This window comes from Etheostoma spectabile, unplaced genomic scaffold, assembly GCF_008692095.1.
Source record: "Etheostoma spectabile isolate EspeVRDwgs_2016 unplaced genomic scaffold, UIUC_Espe_1.0 scaffold00019362, whole genome shotgun sequence".
Lineage (NCBI taxonomy): Eukaryota > Metazoa > Chordata > Actinopteri > Perciformes > Percidae > Etheostoma > Etheostoma spectabile.
The window spans coordinates 1-27,075 of record NW_022604849.1 but is presented as its reverse complement, the minus strand read 5'-3'; the positions used below and the strand labels follow the sequence as shown (position 1 = coordinate 27,075).

Sequence of the window (27,075 nt, the reverse complement as noted above, 5' to 3'; positions counted from 1 at the left end):
AGGGAACCATACAGAATTTGAATTATTCATATGAGTAATATCCTACTACAGACGGTAACATTTATGTCAGATTGCAAAGTGGTGGCACTGACACCCACATTCCTTACTGGCAGAAAAGTATTGAGCAGTTTTTAATTTTTTTGTCATGTCCTGGTCTCGATCTGTGTGTGTGCGTGCGTGTGTGTGTGTGCGTGCGTGCGTGCGTGCGTGCGTGCGTGCGTGCGTGCGTGCGCGCACACACGCGTGCGTGTGCGAATGCAGATACTATCTACCCAGAAAGTTTTCTCGCTGCAGCGTTGATGAGTACATACAGTTCTTGCTCCAGGGGGGCGGGAGCTGCCTCTTCAATAGGCCGAACAAGGTGAGGGCCATGTGGGGCCTCTGAGCATCATTTATAGACTAATTAATTATTCTCGAGTCAAATTTTGATTGGAAAACACATACTACATGAACATAGAAGGGCCATGTCGGGCCTCTGAGCGTCACTTATAGACCAAGTAATTATTCTCAAGTCAATCTTTTTATTGGAAAACACATGCTTACATGACCATAGAATATTTTTAGTTTTCTCCTTTTAAGTAATGCATATTAGTATCTCCATACTTCCAGCCAACAATCTCCTATATTACTGACACATTTCATCACTCCTCCATCTGTACAGGCTTAGCAATATACTTAAAATATAAAAGTAAAAGTAGCCTTATGAATGACAAAGCTACCTGGACCAGACAGATGTTAAGAGAGCACACTGAGAAACTACAGTGGACATAGAAAAGGAGTGAAAAAAGATTCTTTATTCTTTATCTTATATGCCATTGCCTACATTTTAAATGGCCGTCTGCCAATAGGCCTAAAACATTATAAACATATAGCCTATTTATATGACAGAGACTGACTCCAGGTAATAAGATTCTGACCGAGTAGCAAGATTGAATTCAAGTGTGATTTTGTGACAAGTCTGTGTATGTTCCAATTTAATTAGATTAAATTTGTAATGGTAACTCCAGGGAAATTATTTGAAATTTAGTGAGGACTAGATAGAACTGGATTTAAAGCTAGTTTTATAATTCGGTTTCCAATTCGGCCCAGGTGTGTCTGTTTAAAACACAGACGGAGACAACTTCTCTCTGTTGATTTATTACAATCATCATCAGTATAAACATGGGGGGGCAGCTCTGCTAGGAATGTGTGTGTGGTAATAAATGAAAAAACAACATTGTAAGGCTACCATACACAATGATAGGAATCATATATGCTAGTAAATAATAACAATAAACCAACTACTAATTACATATCTTAATGAGCAAGGACATTTAACAATCGCCATTATATCGAATCAACAGCCAGGTGTAACCTAGCCAACAGTAGAAGAACGTAAACAAGCTAACTTTTAAATGTACCAGAACTACAGACCAATACAACAACAGGCTTACCTGAACTGACATCATCAGTTATATGACTTACAGTTCTCAAAGACGCACACACGATCTCAGCTGATTATCCTACAGACAGCTAGTCTCTTTTTCTTTACTCTCACTTTTGTCTCCGTGTGCCGTGCGCGCCTGCTCGTGGTGTGAGGTGCATGTCCGCGCTATTCTCCGACATGGACTCCAAATCACACCTGATAGACAACCTTTAGTACAAAACTAAAGTAACAAGCCAATTTTGTAAAATGTAGGGAGTAGAAAGTACCGATATTCGAGTAGAAGTAAAAAGTCGCCCAAAAAATAAATAGTAAAGTAAAAATACCTGAAAATTCAACTGGAGTACAGTAATGAAGTATTTGTGTTTTGTTACTTCCCATCTCTGATGACCGTAAAGATTAATATTTACATGGTTTGCAGAACTGTACTATTCTGTACTAATAGAGGTAAGGCCACGTGGGTTATCTTTGGGCTGCTCTATGGTCTTCTGCAGAAGGATTAATCCCAGAGTTGGCTCACTCCAGGTTATTTAAGCAACAAACGTCCCTGGGTGGACTTGAACCACCGTCCTTTCGGTTAACAGCCGACTGCGCTGACCTATTGCGCCACAGAGACTGCGCCTGTCTGATGTTTTATGAGCAGGAGTTCGATCTTTAAGCCACAAACATTTGCTTTATGGCTTTTTGAGGTTGAGCTGCACATGTATGCTTATCAGGCTATTTTCCTGTTACTCAGAAATTGGGGAAGCTGACTCATGCTGAAATGTAGAAGCTGGACGTGCATTGCATTTTTCTTACATGTCAATGAAATCTGACTTTGAATTCAAATATTTGGCATCCAAGAAAGTTCTGGAACTGATGATGTATCAGTCATTTTGCTGGTGGTTTCTTGGTCACAGGAACAAGCTTGATCATTACTACATTACACGCCACCTATCACTAAACTGTTGGGTGGGGCCTTATGTATTTGCTTGTATTACATCAAGTGACCTGCATCCAATGACTGCAAAGATGAATATGTACATGGTTTGCAGAACTGTACCTTCTGATAAAAGTCCACTTGGGTTATCTTGAGCTCATAGATCTAGAGTTGGTTACTCCAGGTTATTTAAGCAACAATCGTCTTTGGGTGGACTTGAACCACCTCCTTTCAGTTAATAGCCCGACTGCGCTGACCTATTGCGCCAAAGAGACTGCGCCTGGCTGATGATGTTTATGAGCGCCAACTTGATCTTTAAGCCACAAGCATTTGCTTTATGGCCTTTTGAGGTCGTGCTGCACATGTATGCTTATCAGGCTATTTTTCCGTTACTCAGAAATTGGAGAAGCTGCCTCTATGGTCTTCTGAGAAGGATAAATCCCAGAGTTGGATCACTCCCGGGAGCTCGATCTTTAAGCCACAAGCATTTGCTTTATGTGAGCTTTGCTAACTGTGAGAAACTGTCACAAACGCAAATGCGAGGTGATGTGCAGCGCGGGCGGGTCTAGAAGCTGAGGAGACAGGCTTAATTGCGGGTGGGGAACATGTCTATGTCTGTGGATCCTCATGGAGGCAGATTGATTGATTGTTATGCTCCCTTATTTGTGCGATATAACAGAGATCTAATGTTTTATCAAACTGGTTGGGAGAGTAACCTTTCTGGTTACTTCTGACGAATAAAGCAAGTAACGTCACTCAAAGAAAGTTACTGGCTGGGAACCAAAGCCATATCAACTGCAACACATCTGGGCATTGAGAATGAAAATAAATGCTCAGAGATGCATCAGCGGCTTCCAGTAACTATTTGATATTATAGTGTTATCCATGAAGGCACATCTGCCGTTTGTCATAATGAGATGTGTGACCGCAATTAAGAGCGCCTCTCGTTGCCGGCAGGATTCGAACCTGCGAGGGGAGACCCAATGGATTTCAAGTCCATCGCCTTACCACTCGGCCACAACAACCTGAAAAACAGTGTAACACTGATTTGCACTAATATTTACACTGACTCACGAAAAAAAACACAGTAAAATTAAAAAACACTGCATAAACTTTGCTACCGTGTTTTATTTAAATATGGGTACACTTTACATGTAGGTGTATACTTTACTGCAAATTAAACTGAGATGTCAGGGTTTCAATCTCCACCCTGAAAAGTGCTGCTTCTTAGCCGGATTACGTCTGGCCATGTCGAAAATAGTAGGGTGAGGACTCAAACCGAGAATATATTGGGGCGTGATATTTTAATTGTTGTGATTGTTGTGTGCCTTTAATATCACACATGTAGATATAATGAAAGAAACTGCCTAGCAAACTCTTTTGAAGGTTCCATGGTGTAATGGTTAGCACTCTGGACTCTGAATCCAGGGATCTGAGTTCAAATCTCGGTAGAACCTGTTTTTAAGCCACAGCACAGGTGAAAACATTCAACCTTTCAACTTTCCACATCTAGTTTAAAGTAAGCTTATGTTGGTGGGGGCATGTTGAGGAGTCACCTGGTTGTTACAGTTTTTTTGGATTGCTTAAGCACGATTTTCAAAACAGGGCCCGTGTTTTCAAAACACTACACACAATTAGCACAACCACACACCCAACTAGCAAAACACTACAGATCCTTTGCATAATTAAACACTCTTGTAAAAACTATACACTTCTGTTTAAAAACCACACTTTGTTACCATATGAAACACACGTTTCACATTACTATACTCTGTTTGCACGAGTTACACTCTGCTCTGATAAACCTAAAACACTTTTAGCACTTCTACTTCCCTATGATTAGAGTTGGCTACCATCAAAGTACAAATATAATGTAAATTCACCAAACGCTACACAAGACCAATGTTGCAGACTGAAGAAACTCATTTCTCAACACGACCAAAATGTTGACATGGAGATTCATAATACTGTAACAAAATGTCACTTTACGTATTGTAAAAAACACTAGACATTGTCTCTTCGCCTAGCTGGATCTGGCCAGAGAATTTCATCAACATCGCAGGCAATGTTGTCATTAGCAAGACACCTTGGAAAGAAACGTCTTGAATGACGAATCCATCCTTGTATTGCTGCTACCTCCATCTGGTCACAGGCCTCCTCCATGGCTTGGATGAGGGGTACCTCAGCCTGGAGACGGAGATCATATACCTTCCACCGCCATGCCGAGAAAAACTCTTCTATAGGTTGAGAAATGGAGAGTATGGTGGAAGATATAGGACGGTGAAATGTGGATGTTGCTGAAACCAGTTCTGAACCAGAGCAGAGCGGTGGAAAGACACATTGTCCCAGACAACAATGTATTGCATATGATTGATTTGATCTGCTGCTGTTATGTTGTGCAATTGGTCCAAGAATGTGAGTATGAGTGCTGTGTTATAAGGGCCCATATGGGCATGGCGGTGGAGGACCCCATTCTGTGTAATGGCTGCACAGAGTGTTCTATTACCCCCACGTTGCCCTGGGACATTGACTATAGCCCTGTGGCCAATGATGTTTCTTCCCTCCTTAGTGTTCTCGTCAGGTTGAACCCAGCCTCATCTACGTAGATGAACTCATGCTGGATCTCCTCTCCATCCATTTGTAAAACTCTCTGAAGAACAGTGTCAGGCAAAATTGTGTTCAGTGTAGATCTAGTATACATATTACAGTACAGTAAAAGATTATGAGACAGTATGCAAGATCACAATGCTTAGGTGAATACATACCTCTGCATAATCATGCCGCAGTCGTTTCACCCTTTCGGAATTGCGCTCGAAAGGCACTCGATAAATTTGCTTCATTTGAATATGGTTTTTTGTTAGGATGCGTGCCAGTGTTGATGTTGAGACCTGATGGATATTGTTGAAACCGATGTGGTTATTGACAATGTTAGCTTGGAGCTGATTGAGGGTTATAGCATTGTTGGCCAAAACCATGTTTACTATGTCCCTCTCGCTGTTCTGTGAACATAGGAGGCCTTCCCCCTCGTCGTCCCTGACCCTCAATCCTATGTAGAGAAAAAAAAACAGTAAACAATAGTACAGTCATTTCACAGGAAAAGGTAACAGAAGTGCTGATAGTGCATAGAATACAGTACTGTAAGCAGTTGCTGAAACCGGGCAGATGTTTTTGATGTGATGATATTTTTACAATACCTATTTTCCAGTCGAAATGTTCTTATCACACTTGCCACTGTGTATCGGCTTAGATTTGGCTGTACTCGCAGTCCAGCCTCCCTCAGCGTCAGGCCGTGGTTGACAACGTGGTCAACCAGTGTTGCACGGATCTCATTTGTCAGATTCGGTCCTCTTTGAGCACCTTCTCGTCTTCCTCTTCCTCTACCTCCAGCATGGCCTCCATCGCTTCCTCTTCCGTTGATTCCTCCTCTGTTGATTCGTCCTCGTCCTCGTCCTCGTCCTCGTCCGTCCTCGTCTCGTCCTCGTCTCGTCCTCGTCCTCGTCTTACTATTTCTCTGACTCTTTCCATTGTGCTTGAAGACCGATGAACTCACCTGCTGCTTTTTATAGTGCTTACACACCTGATTGGTGTGTCTCCAATTAAGCAAACAAGTGTTTGCACACCTGATGACTGTGTTGAATCAATTGGTTGGAAGGTGCGGTAATTTGACAGTCAGTGCTTTGGTATTGCAAGGAAGTGACTTCATAATAGATTTTGTGTGTAATGTATGTTAAGTGTGTTTAGTGTTTTGCATATCACTGTGTGTAGAGTTTTGCAACAAGTGTGAGGTTGACAATGTGCTTATAGTTGTGCAAATATGGGCTGATCTTTTGCTTCTTGAGTGTAAGGTTTTGCTAATAGTGTACTACTTTTAACTTTAGTGTGTAAGCAATCCAAAAAAACTGTAATATCACACATGTGGATATTATGAAAGAAACTGCCTAGCAAACCCTTGTAACACTTTTAAAGGTTCAATGGTATAATGGGTAGCACTCTGCACTGTGAATTCAGCGATCTAAGTTCAAATCTCAGTGGAACCTGTTTTCAAGCCACAGTATAGGTGAAAAAGATCAACTTTTCACATCTAGTTTAAAGTAAGCTAACAGGTCCTTGGCCATTTAGACTGTAAACAGTACGTTGGTGGGGGCATGTTGAGGAGTCACCTGGTCGTTAATGTAATCGGAAGGAGCTCCAAATTTGACAGTATTGACTGGAAGTGATAGGCTTTGAGAAACATGGGGGATACACACTTTGCATTCAGTCTCGTAATCACCATAAAAATTAGGTATCACTGAAATTTGAACTTGTGTTGCTGCAGTCAGAGTATACAGTGTTCATCCTGAATGGGTCAGTATAGTTCATCAGAATTGCTTGTTGAATGGTCTATTAGCTTTGGAACCCCACTTTCCCCACAGCTTTCAATTGTCAGATAGGGTGGGGGAGTGGGCACTGTGTCCAACCCTTTCTGTGTAAAAACAACAACAAAAGAAGTCTCTTGTATAAGGGACAAAAAATCTGCAGAGAACATTTTACCAAGTCCAGTTGCCCTCGGCCTAGTTGTGAACTTTTGGGGTAATAGCATAGATCAAGAACAAAAGGGACACATCTGGACTCAATGTGGGCATTGTACGGCAATATTTGACACATTTAGACCATAAAGACAGTTATCAGTTTATTTCCCATCTGGAAGGTATATCTGTGGACTCAGTTGGACATTTTGAAGATAATTGCACAATGTTGACCCAATTGTCAGTCTATTTCCCATCTGGCAGGGACATTTCTGGATTCAGGTGGACATTGTAGACAGAAACATTGGTAGATCTTGATTCCCACCATAGGATTTAGCCTGTATTGCACATTGTCTTCACATCCCGTGCAATGTATTGCCATTGTCAAACACATTGCCACCCTGGTGACTTTCTTCCATGTCTCCATGAACGCCCATATATTTGGGCTGACAGTTGAGAAACCTTCCCTTGTTAACTATGACATGGATGACTGAGAAACTATATCATGACATGTTTAATTTACTAAATCATAATCTTTTAAACAGGTCTTATTGGAAATTTGTTGAATCAGTCAGGATGGCCGAGCGGTCTAAGGCGCTGCGTTCAGGTCGCAGTCTCCTCTGGAGGCGTGGGTTCAAATCCCACTTCTGACAACAATTGTTTTCATTGGAACTAATGTCCGAGAGTTGATATTGGGAATAAAGAACTTAGCAGTTCTTTGTATTTAAGAGGACATGAATGTGCGCGAGAAACGCGATTGCAAGTAAAGCGTTTTGTGAGCATCTTTAAATCGATGGATATGATTAAAACCTGTATACAGCCCAACCACTTACCAATCACATCACTGGAAAGACAGCATGACTTGAGGGTAGTGGATGTCGATTTGTCAAAATAAACTGCCAGAACATGATTTTCCTCAAGAACATTACTTTTCACGGTGCTGTCAACAATTACAGCAGTTAGATTATGATTTATCTCACCATGGAAATCAGGTTGAAGGCCATAATTTCTTGTTGCATCACCCTTTCTGATTGTCTACCATTGTGTCACCAGCAAAGGAGATTAGCAGAGGATGGTTTTCTCATCATTGATTTATGAGTTCTTGTGAATGTTTTTGCAAAATTTGGTCCTGTGTCATCACATTCACAAGAATAGGAAGTGCTTTCATACATGTTGGTGCCCTTCGATAGCTCAGTTGGTAGAGCGGAGGACTGTAGTGGTATGAAGTTGAAATCCTTAGGTCGCTGGTTCAAATCCGGCTCGAAGGAACCCTCTTTTCCCTTCATGGATAAATAAAGTATTTCTGATTCTGATGTAGAGATGGACAGACGACCCACAAGCATAATAACTTCTTGCCAAGACATAACAAGAAAAAAGAAGAAGATTTTGGGTAGACAGAGTTAAGCCCTGACAGAATAGAGAACTTCAGACAAAAGTTGTGAAATAGTGCCAAGTGTGACCAGAAGAATTGAAAAAAAAAAAAACCTTCTCTTTTCTCCTGTTTTGTACACAACCCAAAGTTTTACAAAACAAAAGATAACTTTCACCGAATCCCTCAGTTAAATCACAGTCAATATTTGTCTCACAAACCGTCTCAATGTCCAATTTAAATAATTTATCCAACAGAATTGAAACTTTAACTTACCCCGCTGTTTGAAATTGCTTCCTTGTCGTTTGGATTTCAGAGTGGAATCAAGGGAGCTTTCTGACCCTCTCTCTCTCACAGATGTTTGGCGAGGTTTAGAGGCAGGTGATCATCAGATCCCTGGATGCATGCCCTCATCAGTCACCGGTGGAGTCCCTTTCTGATTCCTCCTTGAAATCCTGTTTGTGACGCCAAACTGTAGTAGAAGTTTCTTGTTACAGCAAGGGAGGAATTGGCTGGAATTAAGACTCTGTATATAGAATAAAGACTGAAGGCTGCAAACTGAATCAAAGTTTAGTCTCCGGTGAAAGTTTAATTGTTTTCTGTAGAGAAAATCAAGAAATGCTTAGGCATTCATTATCTCCCTTCGATAGCTCAGTTGGTAGAGCGGAGGACTGTAGAGGCATAAAATTGAAATCCTTAGGTCGCTGGTTCAAATCCGGCTCGAAGGAGCATTTTTTCCAGATTTTATGTTTGCGGATCAATAAAGAATTTCTGATTCGGATGTAGAGATGGACGGATGACCCAAAAGCATATTGCTTCTTGCCAAGACATAACAAGAATAAAAAAGAGGTGGGGGAGATAGAGTTAAGCCCTGACAGAATAGAGAACTACAGACAAAAGATGTGAAATAGTGCAACCAGAGAGAGTAAGTGTGACCAGAAGAATTGAAAAAAACTAGAACTATAAAAGACAAACCATCTTCAAGAAATCTTTATTGTGTTGACATGGGCCCTCATTTATGAAATGTGCTAAAACAGGTGTAGGACGGGCGTACGCCGATTCCCACCCAAAGTTCGGCATTTATCAATTTGAACGTGAGCGTAGGCTGCAAAAATTCTCACGTCTGGTCTGACCTTGTGTACTTAAGTTTACGCAGACACCGTCATCACATTTAAGAGTAAACATAATACAATATAAAACTAGAGGAAGGCGGTGCAGTACAGCTCAATCCAGCAGGGGAGAGTTCTAGCCCAACCAGGCTCCTCTCTTTACTCTGTCTTTCTTAATTACACTGTGATAGTTTTAGACTGCCGGGGGACTTCCTTTGACACACTGAGCTCCTCTCTCCTTTATCTTTCCATTTGTGTGCATCCATGTCCCAGAATTGCTTCAGTCTGTGTTACCACGTTTGCAGAGAGCGTTGTATTGTCCAGCAGAAAGGCAACACAGTGTGTTACTTTTCGACTATGATTTATACCATAGCAGTGCAATCATTTTTCCCAGGTTTGATTTCCAGCCATCGCAGTTGCATTTACAGGTTTTGAAGCCATATACAACATTAACATTACATGTTTTACCCAGATTTCTTCTTTTATTCAGTGATATTTCAATTTCCTTGCGGGAGTCATCCCAAAAGGATTAATAAAGATAAGTCTAAGTCTATCTCAGAAAAAAGTCAAAAAATCTGAAAATCTTCAGGAGATTAGCTCAGTGGTAGAGCTCATGCTTTACATGTATGAGGACATGACATCTCCAGCAGGTATTATGGTAGAGTCTTTAAAAGAGCTGCAAAAGATATTACCTCCTGTGGTAATCTGACTGGTAGGATTATAGAACGTAGTGGTAGACTAGAAGCAATTAGCAGAGGATGGTTTCGATCGACCTCTGGGTTATGGGCCAGCACGCCTCCGCTGCGCCACTCTGCTCTGCTTTACATGTCCAGGGACTGGAATATCTTCAATTCACATTTTGAAGGAAGGACCAAGGTTCCAACAGTTTACGGGTTGTAAAGTTAAACATTTAGTAGACCTTGCAACTATCTTTTATGTGAGCTTCCTGATTAATCACACAATGATTATTCACATGTAACACTTGTGATTGGCTGTTGTTTAAAAAAAGGGCATTGTGAGTACAGATATAAACATCAGTAAGGAGTCTACCAAGTTGCCTCTTATCATTTTAGTTTGGACACCCAGTGAGGCTTACCACGATGGTTTGGACTGGTAATTTCTTGTTGCATCACCCTTTCTGATTGTCAGATGGGAAATAGACTGACAATTGGGTCAATATTGTGCAATTATCTTCAAAATGTCCAACTGTGTCCACAATTACACCTGCCAGATGGGAAATAAACTGATAACTGTCTTCATGGTCTAAATGTGTCAAATATTGTCGTACAATGCCCACATTGAGTCCAGATGTGTTGGTTCCTGATCCATGCTAAACCCCAAAAGATCAGAACTATGCCAAGGGCACCTGGATTTGGTAAAAGGTTCTCCGCAGAGGTTTTGTCTTTAATCCAAGAGTCGTCTTTAGTGTTTTTTTTTACACAGAAAAGGTTGGACACAGTGCCCACTCCCCCACCCATATCTGACAATTGAAAGCTGTGGGGAAAGGGGGGTTCCAAAGCTAATAGACCATCAACAAGCAGTTCTGATGCACTATACTGGTCCATTCAGGATGAGCACTGTATACTCTGACTGCAGCAACACAAGTTCAAATTTCAGTGATCCCTAATTTTTATAGTGATTACGAGACTGAATGCAAAGTGTGTATCCCCCATATAACTCAAAGCCTATCACTTCCAGTCAATACTGTCAAATTTGGAGCTCCTTTAATTACATTAACAACCAGGTGACTCCTCAACATGCCTCCACTAATGTACTGTTTACAGTCTAAATGGCCAAGGACATTAAACCTGTAAACTCACTTTAAACTAGATTTGGAAAGTTGAAAGGTTGATCTTTTTCACCTGTGCTGTGGCTTAAGAACAGGTTCCACTGAGATTTGAACTCAGATTGCTGGATTCAGAGTCCAGAACGCTAACCATTACACCATGGAACCTTTAAACTTGCTAGAAAGGTTTTCTATGCAGTTTATTTCATAATATCCACATGTGTGACATTAAAGGCACACAAAAATAACAACAAAGATGAAAAAGCAACAATTACTGGCCAACTTAAGTCTATTTCCAGTCTGTTGATGTCTAACAAAGTGTCTGTTGCTGCAAGTGTCTGACGTGAAATGTCTCCACCTGCTGTAGAGTAACTTAATGCATGTTAAGTTTATTTCGTCCATAAAAATGGAAACTACAGTGCTCATACCCGCCGTAACACCCATAAAAACCAGAGTATAATACAACAAATATACTACAGTGCAAGTACATAAATATGGTAAAATAGAAACTGTAAAAAATGTACGGGGCGGTTATGGCTCAGTGGTACAGTGGTTGCCTGCCAATAGGAAGGTTGGTGGTTTGATCCCCGCCCCTGCAGTCATTGTCGAAGTGTCCTTGGGCAAAACACTGAATGTAGAAAGAAAAACCTGCCCCCGGTGCCGCGCATCGGAGTGTGAATGTGTATGAATGTTTATCAGTATGGCAGCCCCGGCCACAGTGTATGAATGTGTGTGTCTGTAGATGTAAAAGCGCTTTGAGCAGTTGTTAAGACTGGAAAAGCGCTATATAAATACAGCACATTTAAAGTGCTAGTTTTGCTGTCTAATAGTCTGAGGTATAAAAGAGAGAGCATACCTCTTAGTTTGTGTCACAGGAGGTCTTAGTCTACCACTACGTTCTATAACCCTACCAGTCAGATTACCACAGGAGGTAATATCTTTTGCAGCTCTTTCAAAGACTCTACCATAATACCTGCTGGAGATGCCAGGTCCTCATACATGTAAAGCATGAGCTCTACCACTGAGGGTTAGATTTTCTGATTTTTTTTACTTTTTTCGAGATAGACATAGACTTATCTTTATTAATCTTTTTGGGATGACTCCCGCAAGGAAATTGAAATATCACTGAATAAAAGAAGAAACCTGGGTAAAACATGTAATGTTAATGTTGTGTATGGCTTCAAAACCTGTAAATGCAACTGTGGTGGCTGGAAGTCAAACCTGGGCAAAATGATTGCACTGCTACAATATAAATCATAGTCAAAAGTAACACACCTGTTGCCTTTCTGCTGGACAATACAACGCTCACTGCAAATCTTGTAACTCAGACTGAAAATAAATGTTAAGAACTACATTCATGGAGACGGTGGCTTCCTGTACCTATGAGATAACACAACATTGTTAATGAAGGCACATCTGCGTTTTTTTATACTGTGATGAGTCATTGGTGTGCTAGCACCCTTAAAGATTGCCTTTTGTTAGGGAGGGACATCACTGATGCAGTCTGGGACTGCGCTCAGACTAGAGTAAATGGCACTTCATCCTGTGCCCGTCTTAGCTTGATACAGTTCAAGGTTTTTCACAGAATTTAGTACACAAAATCCAAACTATCAAGAATTATTCTGACATTCAAGATAGGTGTGAGCGCTGCAATTCTACACCAGCAGATATGTCGCATATGTTTTGGACCTGTTCTAAACTAAGAGATTTTTGGTCATATGTCTGCAACATTTTGAATGATGCTTTTGATACCAAAGTGAAACCCTCTGCAGACATGGCCATCTTTGGAGTCTTGATTAATGAGATCTTGTTGCCCACTGATAAGAAGAATGCTTTTGCTTTTGCGTCTTTGTTAGCCCGTAGAAGAATAGCTTACAGTGGAAATCTCCTGATCCACCTAAAGGGTCTGTCTGGCTCAGTGAACTAATGTTTTTCTTGAAATTAGAAAAAATTAAGTACTTCACCAGAGGTTCAATTAGTAAATTTCACAAAATATGGGACCCGTTGATTTGTATTTTGATAAGCTCAATACTCTCCCGTAAGACAACAGGGCCCTGATGTGTTTTTTTCTTTTTTCTTTTTCAACCATGTGTAGCTACAGGCATGTATAATGTAAGAGTGTTGAGTGCCCCCCCCCCTTTTCTTTCTCCTTTTTTCTTTTTTTTCTTTCATTATTATGTATTTTCATTATCGTTATTATTATTATCCTTAATTATATTAATGGCAGTAAGTGGTTGTTGTGGGTGGGTGGATGGGATTTGATTGACAAAGTAATGTTAAACCAATTCAAGATATTCTATTTATATGCATCCTATACAGTGTTACCTTTCTTGAATAAAAATATCGTTTAAAAAAAAAAAGATTGCCTTTTGTTGTCTCAATCGCAGAAATATCACAACTTCCATTCATGTGTATTGCCAGTATTCAACCACCTGAAAGTCGGTGTATTTCCAGCATCAGTTGTGTTTTTAAAACACCTGCCCCGTGTGAGGATTGAACTCACAACCTTCAAATTATGAGACTGACGCGCTGCCTACTGTGCCAACGAGGCTATGAAAACACTTTCGATGGTTGGGAAAATTTCGTAAAAACTAACAATTTGGTCTTCAATCTTAATAAAAGCAATGTATGTGGAGACTTATGCACTCCACATACTTTGCCAAACTTTGCGTAGGAATCGGCGTACGCCCGTCCTACGCCGGTTTTAGGTCGTATGCACGTTTCAGAAATGAGGTTCAATGTGAGCACAATAAAGATTTCTTGAAGAAAGGTTTGTACTTTAAAGTTCTAGTTTTATTCCAATTCTTCTGGTCACACTTGGTACTATTTCACATCTTTTGTCTGTAGTTCTCTATTCTGTCAGGGCTTAACTCTGTCCCCCCCGCCTCTTTTTTTGTTTCTTGTTATGTCTTGGCAAGAAGTATTATGCTTTTGGGTCGTCTGTCCATCCGTCAGGCCAAAGAAACAGATACCAGCATGTAACTTTGCAAATCAGTGGCTCACCCTGGCCGCCATTAAAGATGCCATTTGGACCTCCAGAAACTTTCTGGTAAGAAAGCACATGCAGATCCCATTCCCTCAAAACGTAAATCACAGATTTTCCAGCACCTGGACTTGATCAGACTGGGAATATGCCAAAGAGATGTTCACAAGTTCAGCCGAGGTAAATACTCGGCCCACATTCACACAGACCTAAAACTACTCATTTAACGCTGGTTACAATTTTCTAAAATAAACAATGTCAGAGAAAAATTGCAAAGAGTGAAGGGTGTTGATAACATTTTTTAACAAGGTATTGGCTCATTATTGCTTCAGTAGTCTCCTTCAAGATTCTTCGAGGTAAGCAGGAAGCTCACATAAATGATAGTTGCAAGGTCTACCAAATGTTTAACTTTGCAACCCGAAAACTGTCCCTCAAAATGTGAATCTCAGAATTTTCCTTCCCCTGAACATAGACAGCAGAGCAGAGTGGCGCAGCGGAACCGTGCCGGGCCCATAACCCAGAGGTCGATGGATCAAAACTATCTTCTGCTAATTCCTATGCTTTGTTTCAGCATCAAGTCTATTTCCAGTTTGTTGATGTCTGGCAAAGCATCTGTTGCTGCAAGTGTCTTGAGTGAATTGTCTCTAGCTGCTGAAGAGTAAACTTTATGGCATGTCAAGTTTAAAATGGAAACTGCATTGCTGATACCTGTCGTAACACCCATTAAACTGGAACATAATACATTTGATATTTATACAAATATTTATTTTGCACATTTACGTAGGTGAAACGATTCCTCACAGTGGTGCTGGAGGCCAGGGTGATGCCATCCAGAGTAACTATCTCTTTGGATAGTGCGTCACGGAGGTGCTTGGGCCCCAGAGCAATAACTTCAGTTTTATCTGAGTTTAACATTAGAAAATTACAGGTTGTTTGTCTCTACAACTCTCAATAAGTTATTTACACTGCTGAAAAGCATTTCACATTTTTAAATTACCTTCACTGCTAAAAGCATAATAAATAAAATGTCAAATATTTCTATAAAATGAAATAGTGTAATTTTATAGAGATGTTTTAATATTTCCATCTTATTTCTATGCTTCTATAACATGAACTAACAATTTTATTCACCTACAGTAGCACTACTGCTGTTGTTTTACAGCAGACTACGGCAAATTCAAAAAATACAGTAAATAAATGTAAATTAAATGTTACTACCCATAATTCAATTTCAATTTTTATTTATAGTATCAATTCATAACAAGAGTTATCTCAAGACACTTTACAGATAGACCACACTCCAGAATTTACAAGGACCCAACAGTTCTAGTAGTCTCCTCCAGAGCAAGCAACAGTGCGACAATGCAATGCATATTACAGTAATGAACCGGAAAAGAAAGTTATGGTATTTTACGGTAAGTAACTGTAGAAATTACAGTAAAGTCTAACCGTGTTGGGTACGTAACTACAGCTCTAATTTAGGACCAATGTTGACATCGTACAGATCTTTCAGCAGACCTTCACCAGCTAAATACCAATTCCCATACCGGGAGTTGAACCCGGGCCACCTGGGTGAAAACCAGGAATCCTAACCGCTAGACCATATGGGACTGAGTCCACATTAATAACAGGGATTTAATGAATCAATTCATAGTCTGGCTGGAAACAGGGCTTCTCTTGAATGTGAACAAAGACAGTCAGGATTCAGGTTTTCCCAGCCACCCTGTCTAGTTATAGTTTTATAATGTTTAATTATAGAGACGCATATCATGTCTAGTTATTAGCATTATATGGTTTTTGACACATGCATATCAGGGCATAGGGTAAGTATGTAACTACAGCTCTGATTTAATAAAGGACCAATGACACAGATCTTACTGATCTTGCCGCAGACCTTCACCGGTTAAGTACCGCTTCCCATACCGGGAGTTGACAGGTCTCACAGGCCTTCTCTTGAACGTGAATGAAGAAGCTTCTTAAGTAAGTTTTATCTTGAAGCTTTTGAGTGTTCTTTAGGTTTTTATCTGCTTTAACTATTACCGGACAGCGGGGGCACAGAGCAGAGCAGAGCGGCCGTTAGGGAGGAATCCTCCTCCGGGTTCAGCTCTTTTTGAACTGGCGTTAAAAAACTTAACGTTGGAACTTTATGACGAATAGAAATGTTGACGGGTTGATTTCTGTTAATAACAAACACAACTATAGTCAATAGAAAAAGAAAATATATATATGAAAAGCCGTCTTGGTTCATCTTTCCACTGTTAAATGCACCTCTCCATATTTCCTGACATTTGCCCCCCCCCCCATTGTTTTGTTTGGTTCCACTTTTGTGCGCTCCCCGGGTCATTGGGGCCAACTTGCATGGGGGTGGGGGGGGTGGGTTTGGACCCGTCATAACTGTTGGCAGTTCTAGTTATTCCTGACTTGTATTTCAGTTAACCCGCTGGGGCCTGAGGTTATTTTCAGAGACAGGATATTAGCAGCATTTTTTTTCCTCTGAGAGATGTCCCTAAGATTGAGTAATCAAAAACAAAATGGTGTCTTACAAACAATAAGTGTTGCTAGGTTACAACCCTGTCTATTTATTTTCATCTAGCAAGCTAAGATAACTCGAGCAGACAGTGTTGAATAAGTTTAATAAAGAACTTTGATTTGATTCTTTGATACTTGTTGGCACATTGGTAATCACAGATAATGATTTTCATTTTCATTGAAAGATTTTTCACAGATAATTTTCAAAATCTGCTTATATACATATCAGTAAACTAGCACATTTATCGGAACGTTTGTATTCTTCATTTTATTGTTTATTGATAAATATACTTGATTAAAATCTACTAACCAGGAGAGAAGGGGGGGGGGGGGGGTCCTAATATTCAGATACAGAGTTGGATCTGATACATATATTTACCTAAGTGTTAAATGATGAAAAATATGCAGAAAGCACCTACAATGGAATTTGATATTAGTACTGATGCATTATGCGGAAACTTAATGGGTTAATTTAATGAAGCTGAATTTGAACAACTTAATAGATGTTTTATAATCTCTTTAACAGTTATTTTTATTTTAGAAACTTAAAATTTGTTTATGTAAATTCTGAAAAGCATAGAATTTGTCAAAGTAGCATGACATGGGACTGTTGGTGAGTTTGCAGGTGCAGTGAACATTTCCATGGTAACAGGGAGTTCCACCAATCAGATATGTCACTGTAAAAAAATAGAATGTTGGCACATCAAAGGAATGCTTTGATCCTTTAATGCAGATCAAAGGTGCTTACGATGTCCATCTACACCATTTAATGCATATACACATCTTTCTTAGTGATTAAAATAATTTAATGATCCTCAGTGGGGAAATTACAATTACACCCTGTTACTAATCACACACAGGGCTAAGTCCACACGCAGGACCCATTCATGCACACAAGAGAACTGCAGTAAGGACATATGACACCGACGTGATTGAACACGCAACCTTCTGATCTGGAGTCAGACGCGTACAATTGCGCCACGAGGTCTGCTGATTAATGCATGTACACATCAACTTTCGTTTTGATAAGCATATCTGCTCTTTTAAGGCTTATACACATATGCATATATGCCTATACGTTATATGCCTATACGTTCTTTTTGAGTAATACATACAAAACATCATCTTTCTTTTGATTATATAATTTAATCTATAATATTATTGATCCCAAGTGGGGAAAACAATTACACTCTGTGTACACTTTGTTAGTAATCAACACAGGCCTGAAAAACACACACACACGTCAGGATCTATTCAAGCACAATGGAGAGATGTGAGAGTGAGTGGGCTACCAGCTGGACCAGCGGTTGGGGGGTATCTGGCAGCTCTACTAAGAGTCTACTTGAAGCTTTTTTATTTGTCTCTCTCTCTCACTCATACCACACACCACACAAACACCCCCACACCACAACACACACACACAGACACACACTGTTACTACCACGTGTTCTGCTTCCATCTCCTCCCAGCCCTTGACATTAGCAGCCCCACTCCCACACACAACAGACACACACACACAACACACACAGACACAGACACACACACTCTAGGGCGGCACGATATTGACAAATGTGATATTGCATATTAATTATGAAAACTGCAATATCAATATGTTTCTGATATTTTAAACGTGTAAAATTACAAAATAGATTCATAACAAATTAAACTATTTCTCTTACAACAAAAGGGTTATTAAACTGACATATCGAAGTGGTCCAACACCCTGAGCGGTTTGGGGTCAGTGCCTGCTTCAGGCACTTGGCAGTGCAGAGGTGAAGTGGCATCTCTCCAGCCACCAACCCACACTTTGGTCCACATGGGGGACTTAACCAGCAACCTCTGGTTCCAACCTAACTGCCCCCCCCTAACATTTGATCCCAACGTAATTTGAACACACAACTTCTGATCTGGAGTCAGACACGCTACCGTTGGTGCCACAAGGTCAACTGATCAATAATATACACATCAACTTCCTTTAGATTAATGCATAAACACATTAACTTTCTTTTTAATTAATGCATATACACATCAACTTTTGTTTTGATAAATTATAAACATCAACTTTTGTTTGATAATTTTAAACATCAACTTTGTTTTGATAAAATGCATGCATCTACACTAGGGATGAGCGAGTACAGCATTTCTGTATCTGTATCTGTTACCACATGAAATCTTATCTGTATCCGGATCCGTACTCGGACTGGGCGGGGCCTAAACCGGAAATGGTCAGATTTAACCGGAAGTGGGTCGGGTTCTCTTGAAATGGGCGGGGCTTAACCGGTATGTTATTAAGCATGCAATTGATATGAGTTGATCAAAAATTGTTATATTTATTGCTGATTAAAAACTATTTACATGACAGCATCGAGCTTCAGATCAATGGTGTTGTCATGGTAACAAACAAATATATACAGAACGTTTGCAACAATTAATACAACACATGCGTTGCAATTATGAAGTAAAATGTAATGACAAGAGTTTCATACTCAATATAACTTTCTTTTTTTAACTTTTTATTTTTTTATGATCAGTGTGATTTTTTTTTGTTTTTGGTTCTTTTTTCTTTTTTTTTATTTCCACACCAGGTATGTGTGAAATGTGTGTGTGTGTGTGTGTGTGTGAGTCAGCTGACAGTTAAAAAAAAAAAATCTCCGATGGCAGAGACGCAACTGGAGTCGCATTTAAACCAAGCAGCACGTCTGAAACCCACGTTCACCAGAAATCTACTGGTTACTATGTAAGGACTACAAACCCCACGTTCACCAGAAATCTACTGGTTACTATGTAAGGACTACAAACCCCACGTTCACCAGAAATCTACTGGTTACTATGTAAGGACTACAAACCCCACGTTCACCAGAAATCTACAGGTTACTATGTAAGGACTACAAACCCCACGTTCACCAGAAATCTACTGGTTACTATAGGCTCGTTCGAGATGAACTGCGCCTCGCCTGTAAAGTGGACGAGAGCAGGCGGCAGCAGCGGGGGGCGGTGACAGAAAGCTGCGGTAAAGTCGGACAGTTTCCAGCCGATTCCAGCCGCCTTCAGGTTGGACAGAAGTGATGAAAACACTGTGGTGCGATTCCGATTTAATAAAATATAATCAGACCCACATATCAGCTTGTACACAGTCTCCAGTTGTTTTAGTTATGACAGAGTAGCTGGCAAAGTGCTCTACATGCGATCTGTTGCTGATTTTAATGAACAACACACTGTAGATGATACATGATCTTATCAGATTAGTCTGTCTGACTTCTAAACGTCTCTATCAGCCACACAGCATGTGTTCTGGACAGAATAAGTCTTTAAATCAGACAAATAGTAATTAAAATCCCTCCGATTCAAAAACGATAAAAAAGTTTATATAAAACGTCATCATGTTGTAAACCAATCACTGTTAAATCAGCTGAGAAGCGGCGTTTCCCAGCATGCTCTGGGTCCGCCTGGCTCTTGCAGTCGGTGAAAAGCAACTGCGCCGCCTACGTCTCAGACCTGCGGCCGCCTTGCTCTCGTGAGATTTCCGTTGCCCACGTGTGCATGACGTCAGAGCAGTCGGGATCAAGTCGGACACAAATCTAACGGCATGCAACGGGCGCCGATCGCCGGTGATCGATTCTGCGCAGACCTGGCTCATCTCGAACGAGCTACTATGTAAGGACTACAAACCCCACGTTCACCAGAAATCTACTGGTTACTATGTAAGGACTACAAACCCCACGTTCACCAGAAATGTACTGGTTACTAGTAAGGACTACAAACCCCACGTTCACCAGAAATCTACTGGTTACTATGTAAGGACTACAAACCCCACGTTCACCAGAAATCTACTGGTTACTATGTAAGGACTACAAACCCCACGTTCACCAGAAATCTACTGGTTACTATGTAAGGACTACAAACCCCACGTTCACCAGAAATCTACTGGTTACTATGTAAGGACTACAAACCCCACGTTCACCAGAAATCTACTGGTTACTATGTAAGGACTACAAACCCCACGTTCACCAGAAATCTACTGGTTACTATGTAAGGACTACAAACCCCACATTCACCAGAAATCTACTGGTTACTATGTAAGGACTACAAACCGAAGTTAAAAACAAACCTGAAGCTGAAGAAACCCTAAACGTTAACGGAACAGATCCGCAGACCAGAGAGAGAGAGAGAGAGAGAGAGAGAGAGAGAGAGAGAGAGAGAGAGAGAGCGGCCGAGGGAGCGCATTTCTCCATGTTCTGTGTGTGTGTGATAGAGCTGAGCGTGTTTGTAGGCGGGGGGGGGGGGGGGGCGCTGTGATTATCACAGAACGCTGCGCGGCCAGTTGAGGAGTTTTATTCAATCCGAGCACGGATATTGACTCATATTACTCGGATAATACTTGTACTCGGCAAAAGTGCTTTATCCGTACCGGATACTCCAAAAGTGCTTGTTTTGCCACTGAGAGGCTCTGATTATTATTCTAAATTTTTGACAACTTTATGGAAAGGATTTTAAGGAGTTGACCTTTCTGTTGAAGAGTAAGATTCTTTTTTAAACATATAAAATCCACGTAATTAAAATTGCTAATCCATCAGACTCCATGTAAATAAACAGTAATTTTAGCATCGTAAAACACGCTTCATTCAAAGTCGAAAGAAACTAAATAAAACTATGAAAAGCCGTTTGGGTCGTCTTTTCACTTCTGCAACCATCACAACTCTAGTTTTGGTTTAATAAACTCCTAGTTACCGACCTACAGGTGAAAATATGTCTGCTCTAAACACGTTAAATTATTTACACATTTATAGTGTGATGTGTATATTCTCATAATGTATTACAATATATTTGTTTTCATCCCTCAAAAATAAATAAAAATAAAATGATAAAGTCTTATAGACTGGAATTGTCTACAGTGTATGACATCACAGCATTCTATAACACATCTAAAGAACTACTGGCCAATCAGCTGTGAGTTCACAATGACCTCATCAGTGAGGTCACAAAACGTCCATAGAGGACCTTATAAGTACAAGCCATGTTGAGTCTTTAAGTTCAGGGTCCTGCTCCGGGTAGCTGGAGGCCAGCGGCTTCGGCAGAGACTAGGCGCTGCAAAAGCAGTTGGTCTTTGGAGGCCTCGCTTCCAGAAGATGAGGACCAGATGCTGCAAAAGCAGTTGGTCTTTGAGGCCTCGCTTCCAGAAGACTAGGACCAGATGCTGCTAAAGCAGTTGGTCTTTGAGGCCTCCTTGTCTGAATCCGCCGACCTCCAGTCAGCCAGAGCAGAGGGCCCGACCTGCTCCGCCGAGGAACAGAGCTACCAGCTCTGGGGGCAGGGGTCAGGGACCAGGGTAAGTGGTTTAGAAAGGTATTAGGGATCATGAATGTGCTTCAGCAAAGCTTAAAACAAGTCTGAAAAAAAAAGCTCATAGTGTCACACCACCTTGTGTGTGTGTGTGTGTGTGTGACCTCTCAGGTCATCTGGGACAGGTCTACTTTCTGTCCCCAGAGTCAGAACTAAACAGGGTGAAGCAGCTTTCTGTTTCTATGCTCCTCATATCTGGAATAAACTCCCAGAAACCTGTAGATCCGCTGCTACTCTCAGTTCTTTTAAATCAAGGCTGAAGACCTTCCTTTTTGATGCTGCCTTTCTTTACATGACTGCTCATTTCTTTAAATTTCTTATGCTGCACTGTAACTTTTGTTCTTGTGTTTATGTGTCCTAATGTTTCTATTTTGTTTTTAACTTTCTATTCATGTGTTTTATCAGTTTTAATGCTTATGATTTTTAACTGTTTGTACTTGTGTTTTATCTGTTTAACTGATTTTATGTAAAGCACTTTGAATTGTCCTGTTGCTGAAATGTGCTCTACAAATAAAGCGTGTGTGTATGTGTGTGTGTGTGTGTGTGTAAAAAATGAAATGCTTTGGACTTTTAATTGGCACTTTAGGGATTTATGGCTTAGACCAATGCTGTTTATGTAATGTTTAGGTAATATTTTAGTGTTGTCTGTGATTTGTCCTCAGACCTGCTGTACTTTCCTATGGACTATGGGATCAGGTCAGAGTTGACTGTGGGAAAAAAGTTTTATCTGGCATTATTCATACAGGAAAAGCTGGCAGAATACAGACACAATACTAAAAGGCAGCCTTACCGTCAGACTCCTTCTAAAAGGGTGAAATGAATGTTTTGTTAAAAATTTATCCAGGTTTCTTGTAATTGCATTTCTAATGAAGGCTGGCAGACTTACACTATCCTTAAAAACCTGCACAGATTCATGTGATTGAGAGAATGTGGTGGGAGGTGAATCCCAGAGTCAACTACCCTTTGAAGACAGCTTTGGTAGAGCTGGGGGACCAAGAGGAAGTCAACATAGAGGACAAAACATCAACATATTATGTGTCAAACCAAAGACATGCCAGCTGGCTAGGATTGGCATCACAAAAGTCACAGAGGCATGGAATGCACACAGGATCTCGGGTATAATTAATTTAATATTACTGGCTACATTACTTACATTACATTACTTATCATTTTTGCTGTGCTAGTATAGATTTCAATTTGTATTGGATTAATTCATTTGTAGCTCGAATTAAACTGCAAATGCATATTGAAACTACAGTATATGGGCAGATTCAACATGTAAAACATGTTATGTTTTGAAGGAAAGGGAATACCAAAGGAACTGGCTAAAGAAGGCTGTCCTGCAAAAATTCCCGTGGACCTTCTGCCTATTGGTTCTGTTGCAGCTGACCTGTATCAGCAGGAAATGGGATCCATGTTGAAAAGGGAATCCACTTTTGGATGTGATCCTTTCCCTCTGAACAATGGACTGAAACTGAGTTTGGTTCTCATTTTGACATGTTATCACTGTATGAAAATGTGGTTTACCATAACTACGGCCCTTTAAAGATGCAGTTAGGTCTCTTATTGATTTCACCAGAAGGTGTGTGTGACCTGCAGTGGTCAAGAAGAAGCAGTATACTTCAAAAAATAACATTTATTACAGAGGAAACTGTAAAAGTGGTTTCAGTCTATAACAAAATAAAATGCACTAACAATGCAGTAACTCTGATTGTTTAAAATGAATACACAGCATTTACAATCTGTGCTTTAGGTTCTTGATCTTTTTTCTAAAAATCAAGCTCATCAGATCACAAGAAAGAACATAACATCAGTTAATCTGTTTTAACTACTTTCTATATAAACTGTTCTTTTAAGAGGTCAATTTCAGCATGTTGAAAACATGGGCTCTTCCATTAGACTGCAAGGTTGTAATCAAAGAACAAAATATGCAGAATAGTTTATTTCAAAATAAAAGGAACTTAACATGTACTGCATATGTACCTATTGTAACATAACTTACAAATACCTTTTCAAATTTGACAGGGGAAGGCGTCCTTAAGGAGCTCACATAAACTGCTGGGTCCATTCCTGTGCTATGCTACCTGTGTTGTCTGGTTGAGTTCTAGGGGGTTCTTCTCTGCTGACCTCCGTAGTAACACTCAACTTAGTGAGGTCTAACTTGTCTGTCTGTATTCTCTGTATTACTCTTTTATTGCAAAGATTCTAGAAAGAATTGTGTCCAAACAGCTGCTCACTGTACTGGAAAATAACACAATATTTGAAAAGTTTCAGTCTGTTTTAGAAAGTACAACAGCACTGAGACTGCTCTGCTTAAAGTCACCAATGACCTTTTAATGTCTGCTGATAAAGGCATGTGCTCAGTCCTTGTACTCCTGGACCTTAGTGCTGCTTTTGACACACGTCAAAAGTACGTTTCTTAACCTCTTGTGCACGTAGGACACCAGAGTGGCGACGAGCGTGAAGGCAAACTTGGACGAGAAGAGCGCAGGCCCTTGGTGGCGAGGAACGCTCCCGGCAGCTCGGGCTTGTTTTGCGCATCTTGCCCACCACGGTGAGGCGCCGCTCGACGAGCAGACGCCTGGGCCAGCGCGTAGCAGGTGAAAAAGTTGTTGCGCATCACGCGGCCCCTCAGGCTGGACCCGGCTCGCAGGCCACCCACGACTTGAGTCCGTACCGAGCGGGCTTGCTGGGCATGTACTGGCGGAAGGCGCAGCGACCTTGTGAAAGTGGGGTGTCCTTGGTGCATCTGGAAGGGGGTTAAACGGCTTCAGGTGGTGCTGCCGGGACCACAGCTTCACAAGTTCCACGAGGTCAGTGTCCATCAGAGCAAATGTGTAGACCCCGATGACCCCACAGTCCACACGCACAACATGGAGAACTCATCGATGGGCACAAAGGAGAAGCTCGGGCAGCAGCACGGAAACACAGCTGGGCTACTTCAGTCTTACCTGGCGCCAAACCAAATGACGCCAAATCTTTTCCTGCCACTAATACCCACAGTTGCCACAATTTACAGCGTAGCCTCATAAAATCGTTTTATGAACACTACGGTGCTTTCCGGCTGCACCCTGATCCAGTCTCGGACGGCTCTTGCTCACCTGGACCCGAGGGTCGGTCTGGTCCAGACCGACTAAAGCACCTAGGCTACGTCTGGGAGGGACTCAGAATTAGAGGCGTTCAGTCAGAACCCCACAGATGGAAGCTTTATGGTAGCTTTGGGACACTCAGTTTTTGGAAAATAATAAACTAGCCTTTCTCAAATAAGACATTCATCATTAAACTGCATTATACCTACACAGAAATATAATTAATTAATTCACTATCTGTCAAAAGTGTGGCGGGGCACTTCCACATTAATACCACTCCATTCCTGACAGAATACCAGCTGATCAGAGTGGGGGGCTATTTAATGCAATATCTACAGGTGCTGGCATATAATTAGAATATCATGAAAAAGTTCATTTATGTCAGTAATTCCATCAAAAAGGAAAGTTACACATTATATTCATTCATCACACACAGTGATATATTTCAAATGTCTTTCAATTCTAAAATTTAATGGTAAAAGACTGAGGATCAATAAACAGTATAAATAAATTAATTGTGACGATCATAACTGACAACTAATGAAAATCCCAATTTTGTATCTCCGAAAATTAGAATATTACTTAAGACAATACAAAAAGGATTTTTAGAAATGTTGGCCAATTGAAAAATGAACATTTAAAAGTATGAGCATGTACAGACCTCAGTACTTAGTTGGGCTCCTTTTGCCTGAAGTCCTTCAGCAATGTGGTGTGGCATGGAGTCCATCAGTCTGTGGGCCCTGCTCCGGTGTTATGATAGTGGCCTTCAGCTCTCTGGGCGTCGCATCATCCTCTTCACAACACCCCATAGGTTTTCTACAAGGTCAGGCCAATAAGAACAGGGACACCATGGTCTTACACCAGGTTCTGGTAGCTTTGGCACTGTGTGCAGGTGCCAAGTCCTGTTGGAAAATGAAATCTGCATCTCCATAAGTTGGTCAGCAGCAGGAAGCATTTACCACTTCCTGGTAGAAGGCTGCGTTGACCCTGGACCTCAGAAAACACAACAACCAGCACCAGCAGATGGCATGGACCCCCCAAACCATCACGGACCAACACCAGCAGATGATATGGCCCCCCAAACCATCACTGGATCAACACCAGCAGATGATATGGCCCCCAAACCATCACTGGAACAACACCAGCAGATATGGCCCCCCAAACCATCACTGACTGTGGAAACTTTACACTGGACTTCAAGCAGCATGGATAATGATTGTCCCTCTCCTCTCTTCTCTTCCTCTTTCATCAGAGAACAGAAGTCTTGTCCCCCTCAGGTCTCCCCCATGATTGTGCAGCCTACAGAACTAGACAGAGACCATTTAATGGCCTTTGCAGCTGTTTAGAGTTAATCAGCTGATTACAGTGTGGCACCCGGTGTCTTCAATATTGAACCTAATTTACTGAGATTCTGAATTTAGGGTTTTCATTATAGTTATAATCATCACAATTAAAATAAATATATCACTCTGTGTGTGATGAATGAATATAATAAACAAATTTCACTTTTTGAATGGAATTACTGACATAAATCAACTTTTCCATGATATTCTAATTATATGACCAGCACCTGTACATCGCCCATTATCAGCACCATCATCCAGTGTTCCAAAGGAACATGCTTTACTAATCAGATCTCATTTTAAAAAACTAAGTGAGACAAAACATTTATGTAAGCACATCATATAATCTGAAATTGCTGCCCTGGTTAAAAAAACAATGCAACTGGTCCCAGTGGTGTTCTGTCTATAATGGAGAGGAATGGGGTTCTACGTGACCCCAAAGTTGACGGTAGGTAGTTTAAGATGAGGGGTGTTAATGTAAGGGAGGATTTAGAGAAGGTTAATTAAAAACAAAAAAAGTTAACCCCTCCTATTTTTTATTATTTCATTACATGTAGGGTATTCATGACCATGTATTTTACTTCATGCCAGTAGATGGCGCTATGACTAGTTTCACCGTAGTGGGTTGCCGTGGAGACGGTAGCTCAAGCGCTCAGAAATAAACAGCCGGCGCTTGAGAA

At 40.8% G+C, this 27,075-nt stretch overlaps 6 non-coding genes across 6 annotated transcripts; 3 read left to right on the top strand and 3 right to left on the bottom strand.

Annotated features, from left to right (window-relative positions):
- Nucleotides 1-1,965: 1,965 nt before the first annotated feature.
- trnan-guu (transfer RNA asparagine (anticodon GUU)) lies at nt 1,966-2,039 on the bottom strand. The gene has a single exon. It is a non-coding gene; the product is annotated as a tRNA-Asn (tRNA).
- A 1,248-nt stretch (nt 2,040-3,287) lies between these two features.
- On the bottom strand, nt 3,288-3,367 carry trnas-uga (transfer RNA serine (anticodon UGA)). Its single transcript has one exon. It is a non-coding gene; the product is annotated as a tRNA-Ser (tRNA).
- Nucleotides 3,368-7,417: 4,050 nt separating this feature from the next.
- Nucleotides 7,418-7,500, top strand: trnal-cag (transfer RNA leucine (anticodon CAG)). Its single transcript has one exon. It is a non-coding gene; the product is annotated as a tRNA-Leu (tRNA).
- Nucleotides 7,501-8,027: 527 nt separating this feature from the next.
- Nucleotides 8,028-8,115, top strand: trnay-gua (transfer RNA tyrosine (anticodon GUA)). The gene is given in 2 exon segments: nt 8,028-8,064; nt 8,080-8,115. It is a non-coding gene; the product is annotated as a tRNA-Tyr (tRNA).
- A 741-nt stretch (nt 8,116-8,856) lies between these two features.
- trnay-gua (transfer RNA tyrosine (anticodon GUA)) lies at nt 8,857-8,944 on the top strand. Its single transcript is given in 2 exon segments — nt 8,857-8,893; nt 8,909-8,944. It is a non-coding gene; the product is annotated as a tRNA-Tyr (tRNA).
- Nucleotides 8,945-15,632: 6,688 nt separating this feature from the next.
- trnae-uuc (transfer RNA glutamic acid (anticodon UUC)) lies at nt 15,633-15,704 on the bottom strand. Its single transcript has one exon. It is a non-coding gene; the product is annotated as a tRNA-Glu (tRNA).
- Nucleotides 15,705-27,075: the final 11,371 nt, after the last annotated feature.